The 10,888-nt window shown below is 34.6% G+C and overlaps 1 pseudogene; it reads right to left on the reverse strand.

Moving 5' to 3' along the window:
* Positions 1 to 4,745: 4,745 nt before the first annotated feature.
* Positions 4,746 to 4,854, reverse strand: LOC129064485 (uncharacterized; annotated as a pseudogene).
* Positions 4,855 to 10,888: the final 6,034 nt, after the last annotated feature.

A 10,888-nucleotide genomic window follows, 5' to 3' on the forward strand; every position in this document is an offset into this window, starting at 1 on the left:
AATTTCTTGAGGAAACTCCATACTCTTTTTCCGGTGGCTGCACTAGTCTGTATTCCCACAAATAGTGCACTAGAGTTATCTTTCTTCCACATCCTAGTCAACACTTGTTGATTTATTAACGGTAGCCAATCTGGCACATGTAAAGTGATATCTCAAGATGGTTTTAATTTGAATCTCTCTGAACCATAGTGACATTGAGCATTTTGTCATATGTCAATTGACCATCCATATGTCTTGTTTGGAGAAGTGTCTATTCAGGTCCTTTGCCCATTTTTTAGTTGGATTGTTTGTCTTCCTGTCATTGAGTCTTATAAGTTCTTTATACATTTTGGAAATTAATCCCTTATCAGATGTATACTTGGTAAATATGTTCTCCCATGTAGTGGGTTCCCTTTGCATTTTGTTAATGGTTTCTTTTTGTACAGAAGCTTTTTAGTTTCATGTGCTCCCAGTTGTTTATTTTTCCCATTCTTTCCATTGGCCTAGGGGACATGAAAAAATTTTGCTATGAGAGAGATGTCTGAGCTTTTACTGCTTATTTTTTCCTCTAGGATTTTTATGGATTTGCAACTTATATGTAAGTTTTTTATTGATTTTGAGTTTATTCTTGTGTATGGTATAAGTTGATGGTATAATTTCAGTTTTTTTGCATGTACCTGTCCAATTTTCTCAACACCATTTATTGGAGACTGTCTTTACTCCATTGCATGCTCTTGCCTCCTTTGTCAAATATTAATTGACCTTAAAGACATAGGTTGATTTCTGGGCTCTCTATTCTGTTCCATTGATTTATATTTCTTTCCTTATGCCAGTACCAGGCTGTTTTGATTACAGTGGCTTTATAGCATGGTTTGATATCTGGTATTGTGATAACTCCAACTTTCTTCTTGTTCCTCAAGATTACTGAAGGTATTTGTGGTCCTTTTTGGTTCCATATAAAATTTTGTAATATTTGCTCTAGATCTGTGAAATATGTCTTTGGTATTTTAATAGAAATTGTTTTGATTTTATGTATTGCTTTAAATAGTATGGACATTTAATGATGTTAATACTTTCTACTCATGAACATGGTATATGCTTCCACTTATTTGTATCTTCTTCAATTCCTTCCTTTGGTGGTCTCTAGTTTTCCAAGTACAGGTCTTTTACCTCCTTGGTTAAATTTATTCCTAAGTACCTTTTTTTATTTTTTTACAATAGTAAATGGGATTGTTTTATTAGTTTCTTTTTCTGATAATTTGTTAATGATATATACGCATGTCACCAATTTCTGATTAATTTTGTATCCTGCTACTTTGCAGAATTGGTTAATTAGATGTAGTAGGTTTTTGGTGGAGTCTTTAAGGTATTCTATGTATAATATATTGCCATATGCAAATAATGACAACTTAATTTCCTCCTATCCAATTCGGATGCCTTTTATTTCTTCTTCATGTCTGATTGCTGTGGCTAGGACTTCCAGTACTATGTTGAATAAGAGGGGTGAAAGCAGAAATCCCCTGTGTTGCTCCTGATGTTAAGAAAAACGTTTTTAGTTTTGGTGTACTGAGTATGATGTTGGCTTTGCATTTGTCATATATGGCCTTTATTATGTTGAGATATGTTCCCTCTATTCCCGCTTTATTGAAGGTTTTTTTCTTTTTTTTAAATTAATTTATTTTTTCAAATACATTTGTCTCTGCCTTCCCCCCACCACTTTCCTTTGCCCCCTCCCTCAACTCTTCCCCTTTTGTTTTGTCCATGAGTCCTTGCTATACGTTCCTTGACTTTCCCCTTCCCTTTCTTTTCTCCCGCCCCTCTTTTTATCATAAATGGGTGCTGGCATTTATCAAATGCTTTTTCTGCATCTATTGATATGATCATGAGGTTTTTATCCTTCATTTTGTTTATGTGATGTATCATATTTATTGATTTGCAGATATTGTATGGTAGTGATTTGCAGATATTGTAGTGTATCATAGTGATCAAATAAATCCCACTTGGTCATTGTGTATGATCTTTTTAATGTATTGCTGAATACAGTTTGCTAATATGTTGTTGAGGATTTTAACATCTATATTCATCAGGGATATGAGCCTGTAACTTTCTTTCTTTGCAGTGTCTTTTTATTATACCTCAGGCAGTTTAAAATACATTATTTTAAAATTATATTTTTATTTTTCATTTTTTATAGTTGTTCGAGTACAGTTGTCTCCATTTTCCTGCCTCCACTTTTCCCTGTCCCAATCACTCCACCTCCCACCCTCAATCCTACCCTCCTTTGGCTTTTTCCATGTGTCCTTGATACATGTTCCTTGACGATCCTTCCCTTTCTTTTCACTATTATCCACCTCCTCCCTCCCCTCTGGTTACTGTGAGTTTGTTCTTTATTTCAATGTCTCTGGTTATATTTTTCTTGCTTGTTTATTTTGTTGATTAGCTTCCACTTATAGGTGAGATCATATGGTACAATGCAGCAGAAAGAAAGAGGGAGTTCCTACCCTTCACGACAGCATGGATGGAACTGGAGGGCATTATGCTAATTGAAATAAGCCAGGCAGTGAAAGATAAATTATATTTTTAGATTATGCAATTACAGTTGTCTCAATTTTCCCCCTTTTGCCCCTCCACCCAGCAATCCCACTCCCTCAGGCAATCCCTACGCCATAGTTCATGTCCATGGGTCATGCATATAAGTACTTTGGCTGCTCCCTTTCCAACACTATACCTTACATCCTCATGGCTATTTTGCAACTACTAATTTGTATTTCTTAATCCCTTTACCTTTTCACCCATTTCCCCAACTGCTCTTCCATCTGGCTACCATAAAAACGTTCTCCATATCTATGCTTCTATTTCTGTTCTGCTTGTTTGCTTAGTTTGTTTTTTAGGTTCAGTTGTTGATAGATTTGCATTTAATGCCATTTTATTGTTCATAGTTTTGATGTTCTTTTTCTTTAAAAAGTCCCTTTAACATTTTCATATAATAATGGTTTGGTGATGAACTCCTTTAGCTTTTTCTTGTCAGGGATCTCCTTATCTGCCCTTTTATTTTAAATGGTGTGTTTGCTGGATAGACCAATCTCAGTTATAGGTCTTCACTTTTCATCACTTCGAATATTTCTTGCCATGGACGGGCATACCGCCCTGAACACGTCTGATCTCATCTGAATATTTCTTTCCAATCCGTTCTAGCCTGCAAAGTTTCTTTTGAGAAAACAGCTGACATTCTTATGGGAATTTCCCTGTAGGTAACTGCTTTTTCTCTTGTTGTTTTTAAATATTCTCTCTTTAAGCTTTAGCATTTTTATTATGATATATCTTGGAATGGGACTCTTTGCACCCATGCTGTTGGGGACTATCTGTGCTTCCTGGACTTGCATTTCTATTTCCTCCATCAAATTAGGGAAATTTTCCTTAGTTATTTTTTTAAATACATATCCAATTTCTTGCTCTTTGTCTTCTCCTTCTGACCCCCCCTATGATAAGAATGTTAGACCTCTTGAAGTAGATATAGAGGCTGCTTACACTATCCTCATTTTTTTGGATTCTTTTTTCCTCTTGCTGTTCTGATTGGTTGTTTTTTGCTTCCTTATGGTCCAAATCATTGATTTGATTCTTGGCTTTGTCCATTCTACTGTTGGTTCTCTGTAAAATGTTTTTTATTTTAATTAGTATATCCCTTGTTTCTGACTGGATCTTTCATATGCTGTTGAGGTCTTCATAAGTCCCTTGAGCATCTTTATAACCAGTGTTTTGAGCTCTGCATCTAATAGACTGCTTATCACCAATTTGTTTAGTTCTTTTTCTGGAGTTTTGACCTGTTCTTTCATTTGGACCATGTTTCTTTGTCTCCTCATTTTGGCAACCTCCCTGTGTTTGTTTTTATGCATTAGGTAGAGGTGCTATGACTTTCTGTTTTAGTAATGTGGCCTAATGTAGTAGTCATTCTATAGGAACCAGTGGGGCAGCCTCCCTTATCACCCAAGCTGGGTACTTGACATGTGCCATTCGTACAGGCTGAATACACCCTGATCTTGTAGTTGAGCCTTGATTGCTGTCAGCAGGTCAAAGGGAGGGATTTACCTAAGCTAGTCAGTGTCAAGGACTGGATGTGACCACTGAATACTAACCTCTTCCCTCTGTGAAAGATCAGCTGTGCAGGGTCAGGGTGTTGGTGTTCCAATATGGTCTGTAGTTGTCCACCAGGTAACAGGCTCTGGGGCTTCCTAGGTGGTGTAGGCCAAGGTCTGTCCCCACCTGTGTTTTGCCTGGGGCCACCCTGCCCCCTGCTTGAGCTATAAAGTAATCTGAGATGGCTGCCACTTGTGCTGGGCTTGGCACAATTATTTGGAGATTCCCAGTCAAAGCCAAGTTGTGAATCTAGGCAGGTTGCTGCTACTTCCAGGCCTGTGGTCCCTTAGCAAGATGTATGGGGGCTGGAGGCTCACTGAGACTACATCTTGCTTTTTTTTTTTTTTTTTGAGACAATTTAGGGAGTTGTGAAGCTTGAGCCAAGACCAGCCATTCTAATTGAAAAGCAGCTTGGATGGGCCCATAAGTTGGGTGGGGCAGAGTCTCTGGGTATCTCCAGGGTGGGGCAAACTGTTAGTGATGTTGATGGAGTCTCAGATACGATACTCGGGATTATGGGGAAAGAAAGGGAAAGGGCAAGCAAAGGAATATGAATAGAGGACTTGGGCATGGACAATAGGGAGGGATTGACTGTGGCAGATGGGGGCACAGGGTAGGTGAGAGCAATGGGAAAAAGGTGGGAATACTATAACTTGGAAAAAAAGAATTGCCAATAAAATATTTTTAAATTGATAAGAACAGACACTACACTTGATCTTAGCCAAAAGGCCAAGAAGCAATGTTATTTTTAAAATTTAGAATATAAGGTAGAGAACTCATGGGTATAGACAATGGAGGGGGGATTGACTGTGGGAGTGACAGGGGAGCAATGGGGAAAAAGGCAGGACAACTGTAGATGAACAATAAAAAATTTTTTAAAAATTATAAAGACTTTGAATATCTATGTAAAATGAATTTTCTTTAAAAAATGGAAGGAAAAATCCTGCCATTTATGACAAGATGGATGAACCTTGAGGGTATTATGCTAAGCAAAATTAGACAGAGTAAGATGAACACTGCGTGATAGAAATGGTGACGGTACAGAAAAACTAGATCTCTTATTTGTTGCTATGGAAATGTAAAATGTTACAGCCACTCTGCAAAATAATTTACCAGTTCTTAAAAACTAAGCATGCACATATTATGTGTCCTAGACATAGTACCCCTGGACATTTACCCCAGAAAAATGAAAATGTATATCTATATAAACAAGTGGAAAAAATGTTCAGACACTTTACTTATAACAACCAAACACTTAAAACAACCAAAGGTTCCTCAGTAACTGTGCAATTAAACAAACCATACAATGTCTATGGCATGGAATGTTACTCAGCAATAACAAGGAATGAACTATCGATACTGCAACAACTCAGGTGGATCTCAAAGCATTATGCTAAGTGAAAAAATTCAAAAGGCACTGAGCTTTATGATTTTATTTATATAACATTTTTTAAATTACAAAATTATCAAGTTAGGAAACAGATTAGGTGTTACCAGGGGATAGGTTTGATGGGGAGAATGAGCATAAAGGAGGTCATTGTGGTGATAGAATAGTTCTGTATCTTAACTGTATACGTGGTACAGGAATATAACAAGTGCTAAAATGGCATAGAATCACACATATACATTGTTTTGATGACAATTCCCTGATTTTGATCATATACTATAGTTATATAAAATATAAGAGATAAATTTTGAGAGAAACTAGAAGAAAAGTACACAGGATTTCTCTGTACTATTTTTGCAATACTGATAAATTTTTATTTTAAAATAAGAAGTTTTAAAAAGTCTGTTGTACTTATGTATATTGGCAAGGCAAAAATTGAAATGTCATTAAAAAAAAAGCACTAAAACTATGATACATTACATAACATCAAAAACAAAAAAAAAGTTGTTTACTCAATTCAACAAATGTACAAAATTTGTTAAATGAAATTCGTTACCCATCCACGCAAACTAAGAATAGCAGGGTAGCAGGAAATTCATTCATTTAGGAGAGGATTCATTCATTTAGGAAGTGCTAGTGGAAACATCTTACATTATGTGAATTTTTAAAAGGGTTTCCCATGAGTTCAAAAATGAGGCAAGGATTTCCAATATTACCATTACATCTGACATTTTGCTTCAATTCCTATCTAGACACTAAGACAAGAAGAAGTTATAAATATTGAAAACAGAGACAAAAATGTCATTTGCAGATGACACAACTGTTGCACAAGAGTACATACTGTATAATTTCTTTTTTTGTTTCATAAAAAGAAAAAATACTATATGCATTAAAAGTTGTGATTGTGGTTATTCTTAGTGGATAATTGATGGACAGGACAGTGAAAGAGCTTCTCATGTACTGGTAATGTTTCTCCATCTTGGTATGGGTTTCACAGGTGTGTTCACTTGGTGAAATTTTATTGATCTACGCAATTATATTATTTGTATACTCATCTGAATATATGTAATACCTTATGAAAGTGATTACATATAAGTAGTAGAAATGGTAGAAATGATAAATGTTACCTATTTGAAGAGTAATAAAATAAAATAAGCTTCTGACAAGATCAAAATAAAAATAAGTCCAAAAATAATTGAGTCTTAGTAAGTAATACTTTTCCCCAATTAATTCATCCCCCAAAGGACAAGAATGTTAAAGTAATTTTGCTAAATTTTCTGGAAAATAAATTTCTTCCCCTATGTAAACGTGCTCCAAAAAAAAAGAAACTTTTCAAACTTATTTTATGGGACTAATATAAATTTCATTCTGAAAGAAGAAAAAATCAGTAAGGAAAATTATAAACCAATCTCACTAATTATAATAACAGAAACCAAAAGGAATAACACTTTTATAAACTCAAGACAATATTATATTTGTGTTCTTTAACTAAGTGGAATTTATGCTAGGATAATTTATCCAAAGATGGTTAAACTTTACAGAATTTCTCAGTATAATCTATTTTAGTAGATTAAAGAAGAAAAATTATATTACTATCTTACTGCATGCAGAAAAAATTATTTCACAGAATTTCAAGAAAATATCATTCTGCTGATGTGTCTCAGAATTTACCAGTGGAACTACTCTCAACAACTGACTCAATGCTTTCAGTGTATAACTGAGAAAAATTGTGGACTTGTCAGGTTACTTTTGTGTATTCTTTTTCTTTCAATCTTTTCATGATGAACACTCATTTCTAACTGGCACTTTTTTTTTTTAACTGTTAAATCACAGTTGTCCCCATTTCCCCCCATTGCTCTCCCCTGCCCTGCCCACCACCCTTTTCCCACATTCAATTCACCCCCCAACCCCTGTTATCCTTGTCCATGGGTCCTTTATACATGTTCCGTGACTTGATCCTTCCCCTTCTTTCCCCCATTACCCCCCTCTGCCCCTCCCCACTGGTCACTGTCAGATTGTTCTTTACTTCCTTGTCTCTGGTTCTATAATCTTGTTTGTGTGTTTTGTTGATTCGGTTCCACTTATAGGTGAGGTCATATGGTATTTTTCTTTTGCCATCTGGCTTATTTCACTTAACATAATATTCTCTAGTTCCATCCATGCTGTCAAGAAGGGTAGGAGTTCCTTCTTTCTTTCTGCTACACAGTATTCCATTGTGTAAATGTACCACAGTTTTCTGATCCACTCATTTACTGATGGGCACTTAGGGTGTTTCTAGCACTTGGCTATTGTAAATTGTTCTACTCTGAACATTGGGGTGCAGAGGTTACTCAGAATTTGTCATTCAGGATTCTTAGGGTATAGTCCCAACACTTAGGGTATAGTGAGATCTCTGGATCGAGAGGCAGTTCCATCTTTGATCTTTTGAGGGAATTCCACACTTGTTCCCACAGTGGCTGCACCAGTCTGCATTCCCACCAACAGTGTTCTAGGCTTCCCTGTTCTCCGTATCCTCCCCAGCAGTTGTTTGTTAATTTTTTAATGATGGCCATTCTGACTGGTGGGAAGGGGTATTTTATTGTGGTTTAAATTTGTATCTCTCTAATAGCTAGTGATGTTGTGCATTTTTTCATGTGTCTCTGGGCCCTCTGTATATCCTTTGTGGAAAAGTGTCTGTTCATGTACTTTGCACATTTTTTAATTGGATTTTTTGTCTTCCTGGTGTGCAGTCAAGTGAGTTCTTTATATATTTTGGAGATCAAACCCTTGTCTGAGGTATTATTGACAATTATGCTTTCCCATATGTTTTCTTCTCTTTCTGTTTTGTTGGGGTTTTTTTGTTTGTTTTTTTTGGTTGTTGTTTTTGGGTTTTTTTGCCATACAGAAACTTTTTAGTTTGATGTATTCTATTTACTTGCTTTTTCCTTTATATTTCTTGCTGTAGGGGACACATAGGTGAAAATATTGCTGCATGGGATATCCGAAATTTCCTGCCTGTGTTTTCTTCTAGGAATTTTATGGTGTCACTATTTATATTTAAGTCTTTTATCTACCTTAAGTTTATTTTGGTGTACAGTATAAGTTGGTGGTCAAGTTTCATTTTTTTGCTTATACTTGTCCAGATCTCCCAACACCATTTATTGAACAGGCTATTTTTACTCTGTTTTATGTTCCTGCCCCCTTTGTCAAATATTAACTGGCTGTATTGACATGAATTTATTTCTGTGCTTTCTATTCTGTTCCATTGGTCTATGGGTCTGTTCTTATGCCAGTACCAGGCTATTTTGATTACAGTGGCCTTGTAATATAGTTTGATATCAGGTATTGTGATCCCTACTATTTGGTTCTTCTTTCTCAAAGCTGTTGAGGCTATTCGGAGTAGTTTATGGTTCCATATAAATTTTTGAGATATTTGTTCTATCTTTGTGAAATATGTCATTGTTATTTTGATAAGGATTGCGTTGAATATATAGATTTTTATTGCTGAATAAAATATCGCTATCTATCTACCTACTTACCTAACACATCTTCTTTAGTCAGTAATTTGTTGAGAGAAACTTAGTTTGTTTCTATATAAATCAGGTTATTATTTATTTATTTATTTATTTTCCTATTCAGTTGTGTGAATTCCTTACATATTTTAGATATTAACTTTTTATCAGATTTATGATTTCCAAATATTTTCTCTCCTTCCATAAGTTGCCTTTTCATTTTGTTTTTCCTTTGGCTATGCAGAGACTTTTTTTGTTCAATGTAGTTTCACTTGTTGATTTTTGATTTTGTTGATTCTGTTTTGGTGTGAGATTAAAATATCATTACTATATCAATATCAGGGAGATTTTTTTCCTATGTTTTCTTCTAGGAGATCTAAGGATTCAGGTATTTAAGGATATAATTCTTTAATCCATATCAAGCAACTTTTTGTGAGTAATGTATGGTATGGGTCCAATATTATTCTTATTCTTTTTGCATGCAGTTATCCAGTTTGTCCAACACCATTTTTTTTTTCATTTTCACCAATAACTTTATTGATTTGGATATTTTGAGTATGTTTGCTACCTCCTGTGTGGTATAACATTGGTTTTTCTCAATGTCTCACTTCCTTTTTTTAAATTGTTATTTTTAAATCATGTTTATTCTATTACAGCTGTCTCAGTTTTTCCTCCATTGTCCTCCTCCACCCATCCCACCCTGCCCCCCACTCCCACAGTCAATTCCCACTCTCATGCCCCTGGGTCATTCATACATGTTTGTTTAGTCCCTTCTCCTTTCTACCATTGTCCTCCTTCCCCATCCCCTCTGGTCACTTTCAGTCAGCTCCATTTTACCTTGCCTATGGTTTATTTTGTTTGTTAGTTTATTTTGGTGAATAGAGTCCACTTATAGGTGAGATGATATGGTATTTGTCTTTCACCTACTGGCTTATTTCACTTAGCATAATATTTTCTAGTTCCATTCATGTTGTCACAAAAGGTAGGAGTTCCTTCTTTCTATTTTTGCAGATTTTGTTTGTTTGTTTGTTTGTTTATTTATTTATTTATATGTCAAGGTCCATTATAAAATATTTAAAATTTAAATCTATTATAAAGTCTCACCAATTAAAACAACATGACCCCAGCACAGAAATAATCAAGTAGATCAATAAAATAAAATGAGCATTCTAGAAACAAACATATACATCTGTCTAACAATGTAATATATGATTAAATTGATATTTCAGATCAATGGGGAAAATAAGGCTTATTCAACATAAAAGGTGCATAGACCACTATTACTTGAAATAAAACAAATATAGAGTCCTATTTTATCCATTATATATCAAATATTCAGGTTAGTTAAAAATCAATATGTAAAATCTAAGGAGTTTTAGGAGAACTTACAAAATAATATTTTTCCTACCCCGAAGTAAATATTCAAACCCAAAAGCTATAAAGTAAAATATTGACAATATGACTATATTAAACATTTAAGACTATATATTAATATACATATAAAAAAGTTAAAGGACAAGTAATAGAATGGAAAAGTATTTGCAACACATGTTAAAAAAGGTTAACAGTTTTTTGTTTGTATTTTTTAGGGCAGAAATTCTACAAACATTTAGTTGAAAAATGGATAAAGAATACCAAAACATCATTTAAAGCTTTTTAAAAAAAAAAAGAAATAGGCAAGAAATATACAAAAACAGGTTTCATTTCAGCAAATAATAAAGTAACAGTTAACACACCATTGTCACAATCAGATTAATAAGTATTAAAATATTGCTAATTTTAAGTATCAGTGACTGTGAAAGGAACTGGGTATTCATAGACTCTTTTTCTTCATCTTCTTAAAGCAGTCCTTTTAGCATATTTTGCAGGCTGGTTTGGTGGAGGTGTATTCTTTTAG

This window comes from Pteronotus mesoamericanus, unplaced genomic scaffold (assembly GCF_021234165.1).
Source record: "Pteronotus mesoamericanus isolate MK-2021 breed Mesoamerican mustached bat unplaced genomic scaffold, CSHL_Meso_final contig_164, whole genome shotgun sequence".
Lineage (NCBI taxonomy): Eukaryota > Metazoa > Chordata > Mammalia > Chiroptera > Mormoopidae > Pteronotus > Pteronotus mesoamericanus.